The following is a 21,154-nucleotide window of genomic DNA, read 5'->3' as shown; positions in this document are numbered from 1 at the left end:
AAAATTTTAAAGTAGCATATGTAAATTCTTCAAAGTCAATTTAAAACATTTATATCTTTAAGATGATGCTTTCATTAAAAAAAAGAAAGGAAAAACAAAGAGCTTATGGTTAGGATGACCCTCAAGCAATCCTTTTATTATGTTGCAATAGACCCCAGCTGCTGGGAAACCTTCATGATACACTTTTCCTGACTTTGGCGTCATTACCCTACATGCATATATGCCTTTATTGCCATCATGAATCTATCATTTTTATTTATTTATTTATCTATTTATTTATTTATTTTCATTTTTATTTTCAACAAGACATATCGCTCGCCTTGTGTTTTTGTTCTTGTGCTGTTCTTCTCATCAACTGACTGTTGAAGAAAGATAGACACCATTCCTGAGTTTGTTTCTGCAGGAAGTCTCTTCCTGGGAAAAGGGAGATATCACCTCTTCTGTTGTTCTGCATATTTATTCCGTTAGTTGTCCGAAGACAATTACTGTTATGAATCTATATCTATACATTGAGTTGAACAGAAACTGAGGTGTAAGCTAATGTCCACTTAAGCACGTTATAAAGTAAATATGATATATTATTATTCAAATTCATGAAAATAAATAAATCTAATCTAAATCTCCTACCACTTCAGTTTGACTCATCTGTTGTATTTTGGTGGCCAATATTCTTTCCAAGGTGATGATTCACTGGTCAAAGACATGAGGTATTCATAATACAATGCAATATACTAATACAGAAAAGCTCAAGCTAAACTTGATTGGTATAGCCTCTTAAATCTTATAATTTCCCCAGTTTTAGCTACTTGTTGGGGTCAGAAATGTGCAAATACTGATGTTATATTCATACTTAATCGTAAAGATGCTTTTATCCTTTCTCACATAATGCACTCGGGGTGAATTAGTGAGATGGGGAGCTTTTGTGAATGACATGTGTTCCTGTTTTTCGTTGAACATACTACATTATGCTTTCCATTCTATGCTATTAAGTCATATTTTATGCTCTTCATATTTTTATTCTGTATTTTTAATACCACTTTGTGATTTTGTCTTTTTCTTTCCATTGATTTTTCTGTATACTTTGCTCCTCTAAAAAATCTATTTTTAACCTGGTGAGGACTATATAAGTAAAGATTTCCATGATTAAAATGAAAGATAAACAAATAACGCAGGACTATAAATCTACCATTTATCCCTGAAACAATGGACATTGCTTCTGCAATGGACTGACATAAATATGCTTTCCTAAGCTATATGAAAATGTAATGACTTGTTCAGGGAAATGCAGAGACAAGGTCAGTTAATAGTAAAATGTAAGGAAATGAATATTAATGTATATTAGAATAAGACAAATGCGATGCTTTTACTGCAACCCTTACAGTTACTGTTATGGTATTTATCCTAATGTCTCTAGGTGTGTCTTTCACATGAATAATGTTCTGCTGCTGGCAACGACATCTGTACTTACGATCACTGAGTCACATGTAGCCGCAGTCTCCTGCCAAACATAAATGATTGGTGCTCAGCAGTTCTACATGCACCTAATCTGAATTTACATGGAAAAGGAAAGAACAACTAATACTTTCAGATTCATACTTGGTATTAGTCGATATCTGTTTGTATGAGCCGCGCCAAATGAGCTACACTGATTGCTTGCTGCTGCAAGGCCTCAGACCATCAGCAGCCACGACATGCCCTTGGTTTGACTCTACTGCTCATCATTGGTGTCCATTATTTTTCCTTCCATGATAACTCCTCAGTGTAATTAAGTATCATGAGTAAATGTGTCTCAGTGGCCAAAAGGAGCACAGTATTTTTTATATTTCAAATAACTGGACAAAAAGGGTCCTCAGGCTTCAGAATGGAACATGGCTCTTTGCCATTAATCTATTCATGGACCAACCCATAATATGTAGAAATACATAATTCCATCCAATGGCAATTTTAATTCCAGTGCTCGAAGATGCATGTCTTTTGTGTTGTTTTTTTTTTTTTGTTTTTTTTTTTACTATAGAAAACAGAGTGGTGGGTTTGCTTTAAACATGTCCAATTTGCATGTAGAACAAGACAAGCCCCACAGATATAACAAGCACATTTTTGTTTACTGTTACTGCAGTCTTCAGCCAGCATTAACCACCTGTTTTTGTTACACAAAGCCAACCATGGACTAAACTTTTCTGCAACAACAAGTGCTCTGTGACAATTATGATAATATTATGTTTACAAACACATTGTAACTGTTTACACCAGACATTAAAAATTATGCCACCTAGAAACCTTCATTGGCGATCCCATTCCATATATATGAACAGTCCCATGCTTCTCGCAGCTATGTAAAAAAAAGCCTTTTAATCTCTCATCCCTGTGATTCCACCACTGTCTTCATCCTACCATCCCATTCCGACAGTAAATGAACCCTTTGAATATGCTGCAACATACGCTTCCTTCCCATGCAAAGCCCCATTTAGACATTAGCTCAGCTCCCCTTCTTCTCTACCATACTCCTCTATATCACACTTGTATTAATATTTTGGCCCTAATCTTCAATGACTGGTCCAGTTAAAAAAAAAAAAAAGAAAAGAAAAGAAAAACCTGCTGTTAGTCAAAGAATCATTTCGCTACAGAAAGACAGATTCTCATTTGAATTTTATCAGATATTTGGGGGAGTGTGCTGATAGTTTTATTAAAATCTACCTCAGTTGAAGGCAGATATTTGAACAGCTTCGACAACCAATTAAATACATGCAGTCAACACCAGCTTTACTAAATGAACCTCACACAAAATAGAAAGATTTCCTTATTTTCACTCCGTCTTGATGAGATCTGAGCTACAGTCAATGATGCACCTTAAGAGAGGATAAATGAATTTGTTTCCTCTCTTACATAATTGAAATCACTGTGATTAAAATTAAGTCAATATTTTAGATCTAAGAAGGAAAAGCAGAACAAAAACAATAAAATGAAGGCTTAGTGCATCAAATACATAAATGAAAACTAAAGATACATTTATCTTAATTTATTCTGATCATTAGATAATACTTCAGTGAATTACATGCATGAAAATAGTTAGGTTTGGCAAAAACGTCAAGAGATAATGAGCTTAGAATAAGCGCATAGATGCAAATATAACGTTGTAGCAACATTTTAAAAGCCTAATTGATAACAGCAAATTCATATCATGCCATTAAAACCAAATATAAACCCATCACAGAAACCTGTCTGGAAAGAACTTCTCAGATCTGCTCCATTGACTCATAAACTGCGCAGCAGCCTGTCGCTCAGTAAACGCAGAAACTTGCAGATGATAAACTTACCGGGCTTCTGCTGTAATGATTATATGACTGAAGAAAGCGGGCAGTGCGTAAAGATTATTACATTCCCCCATTTCTCTTCATTGAGCTCTCCCGACGTTGTGTGCCGACGGAGGAGGAGTGCGCGCCTGCGGGAGCGAGCCTCTTGGCCACAGAGCGAGGAGAGGTGCGTCAGTTGGGAGGAGATGTGAGAACAAAATAACTGATAACAGGAGCGACGGCGACAAGCAGTCGGTTTCTTCCTCCATCAGCTTCTTTTTGCCTTGTGTTTTCCTTAAAACGCTGCCTGACGCATCAGTAAGGTGGCAACATGTCCTAAATGTGTGTGACCTTGTTTCGATCGATTTGTTTATTATTCATGCAGCCTAATTTGGGATGTCCTGGGCTAAGACGGCGAACATTTATAATTTAAATAAGAACTTTGAAGTAATTACAAACTTGAAATAAACAGACTGCTCTTCACAAGTTTGCACTTTTCTTTTTCTGAATCTTTAGATCCGTCCAGTGCTTCCGGCTGAAGGAGCTGGCTCTTCAGCTTCATTTTAAGCAGTGAATAGCAAACATTCACCTGGCAAAGTGGCTGGTTGATTAAGGTGAGCATGAAGAAAAAAGCATTAAGAAGTTGCCTGCAGCCGTGTTCTCTCAGGGCAAATTTAAAAAAAAAAAAAAAAAAAAAAAAAGCTTCATAACAGCGTTGACACAGTGACAGCACATCCATGATGACAAGCTCCTATTTCACCACATGCCAAAGGTATTCTTGGACTGAGATGACAGTGGAGGCCGTTGGAGTACAGTGAACATATTGTCATGTTCAAGAAACCCGTTGGAGATGATTCTCTGTTGTGATATGACGCATTATTCTGTCAGAAGTATTGAGAAATTTGGAACCAGTTCTCATCTGTGACTAGTTCTAGATAACCATCTTTCATAAAACCTTGCAATACCTTTCCCACCAATGATTGAAGGAACCGACAGGACTATTGAATGGCACCGGACTCGACAGTGTATACACTCACTTTGAAAAAACATATTCCTTGCAGCTCACAGTAGGTGATAAGACAAAGATCCTGTCATTCACATCAGTAAAGGCTGAGACCAAGGACATTGCTGAAATCTAACTTTTAAAAACTTTAATCTCACTCATTTGTATGAGCAGAACAACCTTTCAAAGTTTCAGGATGATGTGAACCAGTGAAACCTTTGAGCAATAAGATTGTTCATAATTCTATTGCATACATATAGATGTGTGTGCACAAATTCAGTGCAGCAGATCAACGAGCAAATTAAAAAAAAAAAAAAAAAAAAATTATAGAAATCACCCTGTGATGGACTTGCCCTGCCTTTTGCCCAAAGACTGCTGGGATAGGCTCCAGCTCCCCGTGATCCTTAATCAAACTAAGCGGTTAGGATAATGGATTAATGAATGGATGGAATGTACGCAGCTGTTTTTTTTTAACTTACTGTCAGTTTAAGCAATATAGAGCAACTATAAATATAAGATGCATGCAATTTTAATCCATCCCCCCCCCCCCCCCCCCCACCACCACCACCACCACCACCACCACCACCACCTTCATCCTTCATGCTTATTCTGCTCAAATGGACAGGTGGTCATAGTCCTACCATCAATTAAAGTGATTTTTAGTGGTTCCAAATCAAGTTGAGCACTTCTAGCGGATCTGAAAATGTCAACAAAAACTCTGAACTCAATAATGGGCACTTGTCATTGAAAAATATTGATCAGAGCTGAGTTACAATAGAAAGAAGTCAGGAAGGCTGCCTTTCATTATCTTATTCAACATTTGCGATATAGGAAATGCATGAAACATAGCAGCTTGTGGATATTTGTATCCATAATTCACAGTTTTTCTCATTAACAAGTTAGTTCCAAATATGAGAGAAACACATTTACTTATATTACAGGGAAACTGTGAAGTCTTTGCAGGTTTGAAGCTGAAAAGCCTTCGAAGGTAACAAGTCAGTAGGTGTAATGTTGGTTACATTAGGGATTAGGATTGATGATGGTCATAATTAGGTGACTGGAAAACACTGATTTAAAATGAGGTAGCTTGTGAGTTGGAGGTGTTGTGTTACATTTTCTATCATTTTCTCAGCTCACCTCCCTCTGAGCATTGCAGCACTCGGTTTTTTATTTACCAGAGCGTTATGTAAATGTGTAGTCACTATGTTTCCTACATGAAGTCACAGGCTGATATCCAATGACTGCTGGTTGTAAATGGGTTTTATGTCACGCTGTGGAGGTAAAATGCAGGCAGTTGGGATGTACGGCTTACTGTGGACTGAGAGTTGTCTTAGTTTGATTTAATAATTTTAAAAAAAATACAGAGATGAAAAGGAAATAAATTGGTTATTACATGGGTTTCTGAAGTGTAGCTGCTTGTTTTGCAACTGTGGCAAAGAATCATCATGGCTTCAGCCAACAAGACCAAGTCAGTGAAGCTAAAGCTCTTTTGACATAAAAAGAACTGATCAATAAATTTATGAAAAGGACAGTTGCAAACGCTGAAATTAAGTAAAATGAATTTCCATTATGTCATAATTCTTAGATAAATGCAGCCTTCATATGAAACTCTAGTAAGTAACATGAGTAAGTGCTGTAACTGTGCAACATTTTAAAAAACATGGCAGACCAAGAAAACAGTCTAGAAGAAGAGATATGAGAAGGGTTTCTCAAATTAAATGCTGATGAGTACCACAGCATGACAGCGATTTTACTGGCTGCAGTTGCTCTCAGGCACCTGTAGAAGTGGGCGGTAAGAGCCCTTGTTTTCTTGAAATATTACACATGAGTAACACTGGGAAGCCTAAACAATGTCACCACTTAACAAAGTTAATTAGTTTAGCAAAAGCTTTAAAAAAATAGCTTACCCTTGATCATTTAGCATTGAGTAAAAGGGAATAGATGACACTGATTAGTCAGCATGCAAATGACCCTAAAACAAATCAAATGCAAATCAGTTGCCATGTCGTTACTGTAAAAGTGCAAAGCTCCAGCCAAACAAGCATCAGACTATTATAAATATACCTGCATCATGTTGCATGTGTTAGCAGCTTGGTGATGATGGAGGAGGGAAAACATTAGCATCTGTAAACATCACAATGGAGTCTTGAGCAGGTCACTTTCTAATCCAAACAGTCGAAAGAGAGATTATATTTTCATGAATTAAATGGAGAAAGTCACTGCCCCAGTGCTTCTTCTGGCAACCAGAACATTGTGTAAATGGTAGGAGACGTTGTCCATGATGGAGAGAAGTCATGACAAGAGCCTCCTCTTCATGGATTCATATTGCCCAGTTCCACTCCCACGACTGAGCTGGCCTTCTGAATCAATTTGTTAAGTCTGTTGTTATCATCCGCCCTCAGGCTTTACCTCAAGAGACCAGAGCATAGAAAATGGCAGTGGCCACACACTCATAAAAAATCCACACTAGAATGGAACCTTTGCAGAGGAAAAAAAAAAATAGTCAGGCCTGGCTCTTGCAGAGTTTCGGGTGCCACAGAATTTTTCTGTCCAAGTGATTTCCCAGGCATGTGTACCTGTGTCCCATAAAAAATCATACAGGTCCAAAGCAAGGTCAAAGAGGTGCCAAGGTGCAAAACACAGCTTTGGAGTTTAAATCCACCTGGCTGTAAACACTGAGCCCAGATGCTTTTGCTATCAGGGAGTTGGAGGAACACCCCACCCCCTTCCCCCCTCACCCAATGGCTGCTATTATTGGAGGCCTGCTACATTAGTTTGCAAGGAAACAACTGAAAATAATAGTTTAGCTCTGTGCGTAAACCTACTGTGAGACTGTCTTCATATAGTGACAGTTCTCATGCTTTTCCAGTTCTCTCTGGTGCCGTTCCATGACAGCCTCCATTTCTTCCTCTGTACATCTCATATGTTGCCTTTTCTTCTCTGGAATTCACTGAAATCTGTTCCTGAACTGCTTGTCACATCACAACAACTTTCCGTCAGGGTTCTGAGGTATTTTTGCATAAAGTTATGATCAAAATGATGGTATCCAGAGAGAATCCCTCACCACACACCCTTAATGAGGAAATGTTTCTATTCAGCACTTTTGCTGCTTATTCATGGAGTAACACAATCATATTCTAAGTGTAACTAGATTATATGAAAATTCTCGGTTGTATATTGAACTTGTTTTAGCTAAATATTCTAGTTTTATTCATTTTTCTACCTATTATTCATCTTGCTGTACATTTAAGAAAGACAATTTGTAGAATAGTATTTTAGTTCAAATTTGAATTAAAGGCATTAGCTATATATATATATATATATATATATATATATATATATATATATATATATATATATATATATATATATATATATATATATATGTGTGTGTGTGTGTGTGTGTGTGTGTGTGTGTGTGTGTTTTACTGATTTCTTCAAGTAGAATATTGTGGTTATTGTAATCTTGTAAAAGCAACATGAAAATACAGCATTGCTCATCTACTCCTACAACTCTGCATCCCATTTCATACTCTTTTCATATTGTTGTGCAAGTTATGTAACAAGGTCGAGAGATTTGCCACTCAAACTCAGTAATAGATGTTCTGGAATACCAGAATACCAGAGAAGAGGTACGTTGTCTGTAATCTGTTTGCCAAAATGACCTGTCTCGAAAGCTTTAAATAAGATTACACAAGTGAGAAACTAGGCTTTGTTCTGAGTTGTTGTCTGGCAACAGAACAAAAGGAAAGTTTTTGAGTGAGGGAGGGACGCAATGAAAACAAAAACACAAAATAAACTGAGAAAAACTGAGCCTGTTTTGGAATTATTTTGCATCAGAGTACCACTTCAGAATAAATGATGCCAGGACAATGTTGCCAGATCACTTTTCCATTGGACTGATAAGAATCCAACGGAAAAGTGGATTCTGGCAGATCTTGGAAAACCACCACATGGAATCAACAAGGTAATATGTTATTTCCCATCCTTATTTTATTTCACCAAAGATGCAACTTTTCCTCAAATCCAAGCATGACGTCTGCATAACCTGAAGCCTTTTGAGCTGCTCAGATTTAAGTGCAGTAATTTGTTCGTACTTGGAAAAATGCTGTTACAAGACAAAATCTGAAGATTTGACTGTCTAAACTGGTACTTTGAATGTAGAGTTGTAGCCACTCATCAAGTAATCCCCCCTCAACAAATTAATAACTGAATGAGGCAGAAATAACTGACTAAGGTTGCTGTGTAGATATTTGCAGCTATGAGATGAAGCTGGAGTCAAAAGCTGGATAGTATTAGATCAGCAAAAGAAGCAGACGTTGTGATGACACCCCTGCAGAGTTGCCAGTTTCTGATGTGCCACAACATAGATTTACAAGTGTTTAGGACTCCTTTGAGTCACCGCTCCACGTCCAACTGTTTGTGCATAATTTTATATGCAATATCTGCTGATTAGAACATTCCTCTTTCTCTGCACTTTATATAATTTCTTCTTTCTTACACACACTTAGACTCCTGCTTGATTGCCATTGCGATTCCTACTCATAAATAATAAATTATAGGTTCTATAGGTTGGAGGAACACTTGATTTGTGGTGATTCCTGTTCCCTGGTGGGTGTGGTCAGCTGGGAACTGGAGGCACAGCTGATCCACATTTCTGCAATCAACGAACCACCTATTTAAGACCAGCTCTGCCTGCTATCCAGCGCCAGATTGTTGATTGCCCTGCGGTAAAACAGCTCTCGGCCTCAGCTTACGTTGCTTGTGCTAGACCTTGATTTGTAACCTGTCCTGTCTTCCTCCTGCCAGAGAAAGCCAGCCTGCCTGCTCGTTCGCTTGCTCCCCTGCCTGCCTCCTGATGCTCGCCAGTCTGCCAGTCTCTGAAAGTTCCGCTGGAAGAATTCACAGGAATCTGTGGGAAATCAATAAACCTCTCTCTGTACTCAGACAGTGTCCGCTCTTTGGATCCTACTAGCCCCTCACCCACAACATGATTAAAGAACATTTAAGTTTATTCATTCATTCATTCATTTTCCGAACCGTTTATTCCAATTCAGGGTCGCGGGGAAGCTGGAGCCTATCCCAGCCGGCTTTGGGCGACAGGCAGGGTACACCCTGGACAGCTCGCCAGTCCATCACAGCATTTAAGTTTAATGTTTTGCTATTTTACTAAACTACAGTCCATTATTTTCTAAACAAAGCAGCTATTTCACCACCTACACAACTGTTTATCAAGAGAAACACAAATAAGCTGAACCAAATGTTCCATCCATGGCGTGGGAACTGTATGGAAAGTAGACAGTGCGAAGCAGCCTCCGGTCACACTTGTATAATATGTGAGTACAATAAGCTATTAGTCATTTAAAAGAGATGGATAGGACAGCTTCTGTAATGTCATCACAACATAATCTTCACTGAATGATTTCCCACTTTCCTGTTGGCAGTGAGCAGGCATCATCAGCAAGGCTGCAGAATGGTTTCATGTTAGCGTTGAGTAATTAACTGATATATTAACAAATTGTATGTGTGGACTTATTTTCTTTGGTGCGTTAAGGCCAGATAGGCAGTGAAGGCTTTATGCTTAAATATCTGAGTCCAGGCATTCACATTGTCAGATTGTCATGTGCCACTGGAAAAAGTCTAAATAAGCAGGTGATAATAATATCCAAGTATACGTATAATTTTGTAACAGATAGCAAAACCTTTTCTGGACTACAACCTACTACATATACTGTACTGTTCATCAGTCCTAACTGATATCAACAACTGTGCTGAAGTTTGGAGCAAAAACTACATCATTTCTATTTATCCACTGTAAAAAAAAGAGCCATCGGGATCATGCATGATGTGGGTTATAGGGAACATACAAATGTTAAATTTTGACATCAAAACCCCTTAGGGTCAAGGATTTGGTGGAGCTGCAGACAACACAAATCCTATTTAAGGTAAAACAATTATACACCCATTAAATATTTAAAAAATGTTGACATTGGAACAAAAATCTTTATAACATATGAGGAACATTTGATTATAAAATCACAAGAGTGCAGACAAGAAAAGCTTTTTGTTTTTTAGTATGTGGAGTAAAATTGTTGAATGTCTTAATGTACTGAAGTTAATGTATATAAAAGTGTGTGTGTATATGTTTGTATAGGGGGTAAAATGCATACGTCTGTATTGGTGCAGAGTTGTATGTACAACAATGGAAAATGTATGAATATATATATTTTTTTAAATTGATATGATAATTACTTCACCAAATTCTAATTATAACATTATTAGTGAAAAACTAATACTTTGGAATAAGTGAAATACTTATTTTATGACGGGATTGGGAGTTAATAAGTTTGTAATTTTTCCAAATCCATTCTGAACATGTTATGTGAAGCATTTATCCAATTTCTTTGCTTTATACATTAACTTTACTCATTTATTATGGTTGATATTTTCTAGATATACACATATTTTTTAATTTAGTTGGAGTGTACATGTGTAGACATGGTCCTAGGTTGTTGGTTTTCTTTATCTCTTTATTTACATAAATGAAATGAAATGAAATGAAATAAAAGTGACAAGAGCAGTTGGTGTTCAGACTGGGAGCACTGTATTTCCATGCACTGGGAAGCTACACCGTTATAGTTGACTGGGCTACTTAAGTAAAGGATTGTCTTTGTATCAGTATGCGAGCAGGGGAGAGGAAATGATTTGTTTATATTTTTCACATTTTTTCAATCTAGGTTTATCCAGCTTTGCTACAAAAGATGGTGATATAGACCCTTTTATTAGGCTTTATCCAGCTAACCTATTTCGTTTGATACCAAATCTTAAAGGGGTGCTATTATGGTATTTGGAGTTTTCTGAGTTTTCTACAGTGTTACAGTGTTGAATCCTCATCAGACATGTGAACGGCGCTGTTTTTTATCACCTAAACGCATGTTTGAGTTTGAGTTTGAGTTCCAGCATGCTCTCCGTTCGGTTTCCATGGCGACGAAAAACGTGTCGTTTTAGAGAGTTTTTTCCACTTGGAAATCCTTGTGACGTCCCGGGGGATAAGGTTCGGTGATTGGTTACCTTCTACTGGTTAACAAGGGCATGTACAAATACATCAGGCGGGTGGAAAACGTCGGATAAAGTTATTTCCAACGATGGCTGGTGAGTTTACCAAAGAGAGACATCCTGCTGCATTCGTTGCTGTGGGTTGCTGTTTTCCACTTCATTTTCAGGGTCTGATTCTGGTTCCAACATGTAGGGCTGTATGCTATGTGTTGACATTGTATTTTTTTTTTTTTTTATTGAGTTCATATTAGCCTAATCCTTTTGTTTATGAAATGTTACAATGACGGCGAAAGCAGGTGCGGTGCGCGCTCCCGATGTTGTGCAGTGGCGGGAGGAGGGGCTTAATGCGGAAGAGTCTCAATCCACTCGTTTTGCCCACAGACTGATCTGACAGCCTACGGAGAGGGTCGGTCTGAAGTAAATAAAGCAATTTGGGGCAATAACTCCATCTATCCCAGCCCTTCTGGGCTCAGAAATAAAAATAAATTAGCCTGAAATGCACATAATAGTTCCACTTTAAGTAAAACTATTTGACTGGGCCCAAGCTGGTGCCATTATGAATGGTGAGTTAGAAATTTTTCAGTGCTGTAGTTTTTGTTAAATTCACACTCTTGCGGTTATTCTCTGTTGTTGTGATCTATTTCTTATGTGTTACTTCCAGGTCAAAGCTTGCAACTGTAGAGAACATAAGGTGTCTTCACCAAGTGCAGAATTAAATAAGCATCAGGTTTGATGATCAGTTTCTGCAACACTGAAAAAAAAAGACATGTAGTTTTGTAATATTTTACAATTCCCTTCCATGTTTATGTGTTTTTCCAAAATCCAGTTTTAGTCAAGTAACACAATGAAGTATTTCTAATGAGATGTTAATGTGCTGTGTGAGGCTGAACTTTAGGGAAACAATGTCTTTTGGCAGACAGCAACATTTAGGTTAACTCGGTAAGTGAACTGTAAAGACAAATGTGTGCAATGCTATTACATGCAGCAATGGGTCAACATTGATTCATTACTTCCAGGAATGTGTCTTTTACAATATCCCAAGTTTTTATTACTAGTATTCAACTCAGCAGAATGAACAAATGTATAAAAATACTTTGAGATAATAATTTATTATATTCTACAATTATGAGATGATCTCTTTCCAATTTACAAAGAAGATGTTCATAATGAGGTTCTACATGTACCAGTATGCTCTGTAGTCTGCTTGAGAGCTAATGCCCCTTGTAGTGCACAAGCTTCAAATAAATAAATAAATAATGAATCTATTCTGAAATTTGAAAAGAAAAAAAGAAGAGGTTAAAGATGATTATAAATCATTATTAGAATAAATATATTTTAAAAAATAAACAAGAATCATAATTGAGTTTTAATGTCTAAAAGTTTAATCCTGAAATGATTTTCTTTTAAGAACTGCTGATTAAAACAATGTAATATATCACGATAATGTGAAAGATTCAGAGACATGCTTTAACACTTCCTTCTTTCATAGGAACACTGTTACACTTTTACACAAATATTCCAACATCAGTAGAAAATTATGGCAGTTTTTACTTTTTTGGATGTTTGTTTGTTTTTTAAAGAAGTAGGCCCACCTTATCCACTCGTAACAGCCCATACTGGCCCAAATATAGCATGCAACAGCAATGTGATTAGGAAAAAAATCAACAATACTAAACAAAACTGAATCTTTTAAAGCCAATGATTAAACCAATGATTAATGATATAAATGCTTATTAAAACTGTTTACTTTCTACTCGATTAATAGATTTTAAGCCTTGAGATCATGCAAGTATTATTATTTTTATTTTATTATCTATAACTATCCTCTTTTGAGAACCAGAAAGCATGCAAGCTGACCTCTGCTGCTCTCTATACAGTTACGTCAATGATTGTAAGATAGCTAATAGGTCGTCATTACTCTGGAAGTTTGATCCTGACAGGTTTATCTGTCTTCCAAAATAACAGATTAGCAACACACTGTTTGGAAAAGTGAAGATGTAGTGACACAGTTCAATAGCAATTATCATATAGATTATTATGTCCCGGTGCGCAAATGACTTTGAAAAGGTGAATGAGAGATTTACCAGAAGCAACTAAACCTTATATTACAGCGAGTGATTAAACATAATTCTGTTCAGTGAACAGGTTTAGTTTAGAGCTCTGTGTGGCAGTGGCTGATTGGAAGGAGGCATCAACTACTCTAACCACTCTGGGTTTGAAGTTAGAGCTAATGAATAAACAGTTTTGTTTTTTTTATCAGCATGTAATATGTTGTTGTTGGTGTCTTCTTTTTTAATTTTTTTAATAAAATGGAATTGTAGACACACACTCATACAGATTTTTCATGTAGCAGGAGTCTAACAACGCCAGGCAGGAGGCGAGTCAGACTGCCTGCAGGTTGAAATACGTCATTGCTTCAGTGTTACCATTAATATCACCAGAAACAAGGTACCATCTGTTACATTTTACAGTGGCTTTTTCATCCAGAAAGAAAGAGAAAAAATGACAAAGAACATAGCTTAAAGTTGTAGAAGTGACTTTTTGAAGAGCTCATACTGTACATGCCTAGAAACACAAACTGGTGTGAAGCAGGAAAAAGTTCTTGAGGTTTTTCAATGTATTATTTTTTTATCTAGAAGCCACTGCTTGGGCCCCAGTTGGCAAGATGTGGATGTATTCATTAGTTTGCTCCATTAAAAAACAAAACAAACAAACAAAAAAAGAAAAAACAAGTTAGTCATGCAGCTATATAGAATTATGCAACAGTACTGTTTGGACAAATGAAAACAAATCAGAAAAATGTGACAGCCTTAGAATATTCTGATGAAACAACAACCACCTCTAAAAGACACAGGAGGCTTGCTTGACTTCCAGTGGCACTGGGACACTAATGTTTACTGAGGATCTGACAGATGACAGATGCAGCTGGATGATTTTGAAATAAATTGGAGTAAATGGTCCGCTCCATATCAGCCAATGTGACAAAGCAGACAAATGGTGCCTCACAGTACACAACAACAACGACCAAAATCATTAAATGATCAATCTAGGTGGCGTAAGGGCTGAATATGTGTAATAAGTAGATCATTCTTAGACAATTTTTCAATATCAACCCTGCGATGAAAGTAAGCTTCAGAACCACATACTTCTAATAAAGTATCAAGAACAGACATATACTTTGGATTTGAAAAAAAGAAGGCAAATTATGATTTGACCATCAATGACTACAACTGAAAACTATGCACTTTAGAAAGATAAAGTCCATGTTACAGCATTTCTCAGGGATCACTGCCCTGCATGTTTTTAAATGTTCCATACTTAAAAAAGCCTGACTCAAACAAACGGCTCATTAAAAGGAATATTAAGAAATTGATGAGAAGTTTGATTTATCTGAATAAAGAGTTGGAAAGAGCTACAACATGCAGGGCAGTAGTCCCTGAGGATCATGATTGAAAACATGGACTTTGACTAACATAACTAAAATGTTGCTATATAATTAAACATGATTAAAATGCTCTATGATTTCAAATATACTTGACTGCAGGACTGTAACTATTTTAGTGTGGTTTGTTTTACAAAGAATCTCCCCACATTCATCACACAACTTCAACAACATTTCCATGCAGCAGGCATTTTTTTTAATGTGGCCAAACTGTTATAAATGCTGCTTCTAAACAGTTGCCATTTTCAGCAAAGTACTTGTGATAGTGTGGGAGGTTGTTTTAAAACCAGTGTCACTCTGCCTTATGGAGCTGCTAGACCCATGCAAGCATCTTCCCTCATTAGTCTGCCTTTTCCTTGCATGTTAGAGCCCTTTGATGGTCCGAAAGCTTTCAGAGCTTCCCCATGCAACTAGGTTTGTCAGGAGAGATTTTTGGGTGATATAAATGAAGTCAAAAGCAAATAGAATATATGTGCTGTGTTTTATATGTAATTATCTAAATTATAAATAAAGCTTGGTTTGTTGAAAATCATGTTTTGACACTTGGCAACTGATTCTTAAAGGTTTTGTGCATTGAAATGTTGTTTAGTAATGATATATTTAGCCCTTTGAGCCCTGTGCCCCTGCTTTCAGGGAGAATATCCCTTAGGAATGATGCAGCTGTAGTGCTAAATCTCTACCAAATCATACCACATTATGTGGAAATTATCTCTGAAAAGACTGACTCTGTTTAGTGAGGCTAAATAAAATGAGAAAGATTTGAGTACAGACAGTCTAGGTGGGATCTCCAAAATGGTGTTTTTGGCATACTTTTTGTGCCATCTGTTCTCAGTCTTCCGAATTGGCAACCTCTGGTCCAAAAAGGACTGATTTCTTTAGGGAAACAAAAAGAAAGAAAAAAAGATTGTTTTGGCATTAACTGTATACCATTGTTAAAACTATCATCAAGAAATGATCAAATAAAAACCATTTTAAGATAACAGTGAACATCATCGGTACTATCAGTTCAGAAATATGTGCTTTTTGATTAAATCTACATCATGACCTGTGGTTATCCTCAATAAGGAGGGTATGTGCTTTGCTGGCTTGACTGCTTGCAGGAGTAATTCAGTTGTTTTGAAAGGATACACATGGAAATTATAACCTCTCACCTAGTAGTTACTGGTATAGGCTCCAGTCCCCTCAACCCTGCAGCAAAACTAGCAAGTATAGAGAATGGATGGACGGATGGACGGATGGATGGATGGATTGATGGATGGATGGATGAAGCCATCTAATTTACATAAGTATTTTTGGATTAACAAGGTGATCAAACAATGCTCGCCTGATAAAACCTCATCTGTGTGTTTCTTTCATTACTCTGATACCTGATAAATCTCTTCAGTGTCAGGAAAAGACTAAACCGTGGAGGAGGAGGAGATGTGTGCAGTGGCAGGTCTGAAAGGAAAACAGAAGATTTAGAATCTGGCTGGTTAGCCTTGAAAAAAACAGCATGCAGACAAGACCATTAGGCTATAGCGTAGTGACATCCTAAAGAAAAATGTTGCAAGTTTAATGGTGCAAATGAAACTAAAATGATAAATAGTTATGCAAGACAATACCCAACACGAGGTAAGCAAGGCATAAAATAGAGAACTATCTATACTTATACAACATAATGGCAGAAAAATTCCTAATTGCAGTAGTTTAAAAATTGGCCTGAGCATCAGTCACCTAAAAACACTTTTCAGTCAGGTCCTATTAAGCTCAGTGCCAGTCGACACATTACTGCTGATTGCAGTGGGACTGGCCCCCACTCAGTATGCTCTTGGTATGGCTGAACAATACAAATACAGCAGCAGCGAGTACCATCTTAAGAGGTGGCAGTGGGGACTCATAAATAGGATAGGAGATGCTGCTGGCACACACTAAAAGGACTGCACTTATTTAAACTCATATGTACATAAACCCACTTGTCCACAACCATAAATAGGTGTCTAGTCGAGAAGAGAGAAATTAGTCTTTGAATAGCAGTCATTCTCACATCTCAGCTATGATTGAGGCAGCACCAAACAGTGAGAGGCAGATGCAGATAATACCAGTCCTATCAGATGGGATGGAGTGACAATGCACTCTTCCATTAAGCACAAACACAGGCCAACTCTCTCAAATGTGAAAATAAGGATATTTTTCTCAGTGTTGTCTAAGAGGAACATAAAGCACTGACTGTCTAAAAGGATGAATTTTTCTCTTTTTTTCTCTTCTTTTTACCTCTCTTGCTGTCTGGAATCAAAATAAATTTTTGTTAGCTAAAGTCAAACACAATTACAATCCCATCCTAGAGCATTTATTTCAACATCGTCATTGGCTCAAGTCTTCTGCCTCCCATGAACCTCAAGGACAGCTTCGTGTCCTTGATGTCTTGGCCAAAACATATTTCTTCATTTATCATTTTTGGAAGATACTCTGTCACCAACAAATTAATCAATTGAAACAAGTCTTTAAATTACTGAGAAAATCCTCTAGTTTCTTTGCAAGCCTGATATTGTGCCACCACAATCCAGAGGCAAAGCCTCATTGATGTTTGATCACAGTGTGTTTCATATTTTTACAGCCAAACACTGCCATGGAATTGCAAAGTTAAGCAACGCAGTAATACTATCATGGCAGGATATTTTGTAATTAAAAGACACATTGCAACTTGCATCCTGCGGCTGAAGTAAGGATTCAGCTGTGCATGTTTTAAAGAGTATGAGCGCTGGTAGGAAGCATTAATTACTTCAAGATTCTATGCACCCTCACTCAGAAATAATAAATTAAAACATGCTGCGTCTCTCAGATAAATCAAGAGTCTCTGTCAGTTTGTCTGTCCTTTCTATACATTCTTATCTCTAATTTGAAATCCATTAATTTACTGCAGACTCATACTGAAATGTGTAAGAGAGGCATTGTTCCACCAAGAATAATGTATTTTTATGATAAAGACTAAAATGGGTAAAATTATACAAAGATGAATCAAATTAGCCTGAAAAAAAATCAGAAACATGTTTTCCTCATATAAAAACAACAACATGTCTGTGGTTTTTTTTTTGTACATGAAACAGTCACATTGCTCATGATTGCAACTTCAACATTTGCAGGAATAGTTGAAGGGAGGTAAAATGGACTTGTAATGTACACAAAATGATGTTATTGCACATTCTGAAATGGGTTGTGCCTGATTTATCTGCTCCACTCAATGCTTGGGTGGGTGTACTGCTGGGAAGCACAGATGTGAAGTGTTGTGTGTGATTACATTATTGTGATGAATGACTGTTTGTTCACCTGGGCCTTTACACAAAGTGGGTTTTTTTTCTTTTTCTTTTCATTTTTTATCTAGAGATCTGATTCCTCTGACTTTGAACAATATTAAATAATAGACTAACTCAGTTTCGCGGAGGATTTTAATATTCACATTGAAATTGACACTGACAGTTTCTGTATAGCCTTCAGTCCTTTTTGGAATAATTCAGTTTCTGTCCAACTGTTATTAAGTGTCCTGTCTCCATCACAATCGCACCCTTGATCTGGTTTTAGCTTATGACACTGGAATAGAAAACTTGATGGTATTTCCTCAGAGCTCTCTTTCATCTGATCATTTCCTTATAAATTTTGAATTTAAGATCAAAGAATGCACATATTGTGGTTGAAGAAAATAAAAAAACAAATCTACCACTGTCGGCTTCTGTCCTAAAATGCTGTCACTATATTTAAAGTCATTACTGAAATAGTTTTCTGCAAACCCAGCTGAGAGCATTTCCCCCAACTTTTCCCCTACATAATTGGACTGAGTAGTTGACAGCACTGAAGCCTCTTTATGATGAGCTCGTGACACTGCTGCTCCACTAAAAATCAAGGGGGTGACTCAGAGCAGACATTGTCCTTGGTATAATGCCCAGTTGCAAACCTTGAAATAATCACTGAGAAAACTTGAAAGAAAATGGCATTCACTTAGAAAATACGAATGCTTCTTGGCCTGGAAGGATGGCTTTATACCCTATAAATCAGTCTTACATGGAGCTAGACCTGCATAGTATCTGCAGATAATTGTGGAGAATAAAAATAACTCCATGTTTCTATTCTAGCTATGTGGCCAGGTTGACGAAAAGCCAGCATGCTTTTAAACTAAGGATTTCCTCTGAACTTATTATGATTATTTTCCCTGATAAAATCCTGTCAGCTAGAGATAGAAATCCATGTTTTTTGTCCACCAGCAGATAAAATTCTAATTCTTGATACTATGACATTAGAAGATGATGAAAGCTACATAAACTACTTCACTCTCATCTGTCTTCCTTAATTGATGTCATCAGTCAATGGGTGTAAATCATCCCTATGGCTGAAACGACTTCCCTTTCAAAGACTTTTTTAAAAACAGAGCAATCTGTCTTTATCAACTCTTTACCATCAGCCTTCAGCTCACTGTCATTAAACCATTGATTTAAACACCTAATCTTGGTTCCAGTGTTCTAGCCAATTCCAGACCCATGCAACTTTCCTTTAATCTTCACACATCTGAGCTGCAAACTGAAACTGTGGATGGATTATGAGAACAACAAGATTAGTTCTGTAAAAAGTTATGCTAAAGCACCACACCACCTGGCAACACACAACATTCAAACCCAGCACCACATTCATGCATGGAGGATTCAGCTGTTTACTATCTCGCACCAAATGGTTTTTACTATGTGAATGTATCAAGTACAATGTACTCACCAGAGCTGCTGATATTCACCAGGTTTAAAAAACGTTATTTTTCTGTGGTGTCATAGATTCAGAACACATTTTGTACTTTCCTATGACCACATTTTCATTTCAAATATTAGGTACACCCATAGTCAAACATTTACACACCATGTATTGTAAATCCTGCCTTTAGATGGTCAGTGTTGTTCAGCAACAACAGTGGGATATGCTTAGTCTTCTGCATGCTGAGAGCTTATTCAGCAAGCAGATTATCAATCATATTGATTTTCACAATGTTTAAACGCTCCAACAATGTTTTGCATAGAAGAAGAGAGGAGTGAAATAAGGGTTTCCCCCAATAAAGAAACAGTACATGTTCATTTTTGTTGTTTAGTTTTTCAAACTGAGCTTTAATACTCCAACTGTGATAAAAGCAAATAAATGTTTGCACTTTAAAAGCCAAGTTTGTCATTTTAAAATTTATTTATAAGTCAGGCGAGCATATAGTTATAAACAAAAGCTGAGCAAACTCCAAATGTCAAATTTACAACACAGCTGTTAAAGTTAAAGGCAGCACACATGGTAAATTGACTGTTTTTAGGTCTCAGTGTTATCTCACCATGACATTTAGGCCAGAACAAGTTTAAAAAAAATACACATTTTTTTTTTTTTTTTTTTTTTTTTTTAATATTGCATATGCAATCTGGTTTGTGATTTAATCCTTTAAATTTAAGTTTCAGCTCACTATTGATGCAGAATCTTTTACATGAGACCATGAGGCAGAGAATCACCACATGAGCTATCAACATATGAATGGCTTCATATTTCAGCGCGAGGATGCAAAGTTGAGATATGAACAGCTTTAAGATGTAATCTGTGGTCAAAATACTGAAGCCTGAAGGTTTCATTTCCTCTAGAACAGGTTTGTACTTTGTCCTTGGAGTGAAAACTAAAATATCTCATGTTATTTATCTTATTTACGCCACAGCACCTCATTTCTCTCGATATATGCTTTCTGTGTTGCACAAAAGAGTTCAGCCCAGATGTGCAGGTAGGCACACTCCAAGCACCGGGTAATGCACGTTGGAAAACATGTTGATTCAGCTGCTAAAAATCAGAAAAAAATAAACACAGATGATAGGAGGTGAAATAAAGTGAAACGGGAAACACTTGGTGTGTGTTATGCTGAGCTAATGCAGCATTGGGTCATGCTTATCACAGATGCAGCTGAACAAGCTGAATTTAACATTATTGTTGTGATTTCTGAGCCATATTGAGCTTAAAATGGATTCTTAGTAGGGTAAAAGTTAACATCAATATGTTAGAATATAATTATTGCAACTCCAATCAGATTTCTATTTGACTTCTTCAGGACATTTCCACTGTGAGACTGTTTAATATCCTCAGTTTTTGTCACAGCATTTCATTCATTTTATGGAAAATTAATCCACAGTGAGGCTTTAAAATGCAAAGTGATTTCACAGCTGAGTGTAGCTGTCACATTACATTTTAATGACTGTCTGTGGCACAGGAAACACCACAGGATTTATGGCTGAAGCAAGTGGATTTGTTAAACTGTGGGTGCTGCAGGTGTAAAAGCTGGATCAGGTGCGCTGTAACATGAAAATTAATCACACTCCTTTGTAATGTGCTAATTGC

The sequence above is a fragment of the Telmatherina bonti genome (assembly GCF_933228915.1).
Source record: "Telmatherina bonti genome assembly, chromosome: 15".
NCBI classification, from domain to species: domain Eukaryota; kingdom Metazoa; phylum Chordata; class Actinopteri; order Atheriniformes; family Telmatherinidae; genus Telmatherina; species Telmatherina bonti.
The sequence above is the reverse complement of the archived record's forward strand: the minus strand, read 5'-3'. Positions refer to the sequence as shown.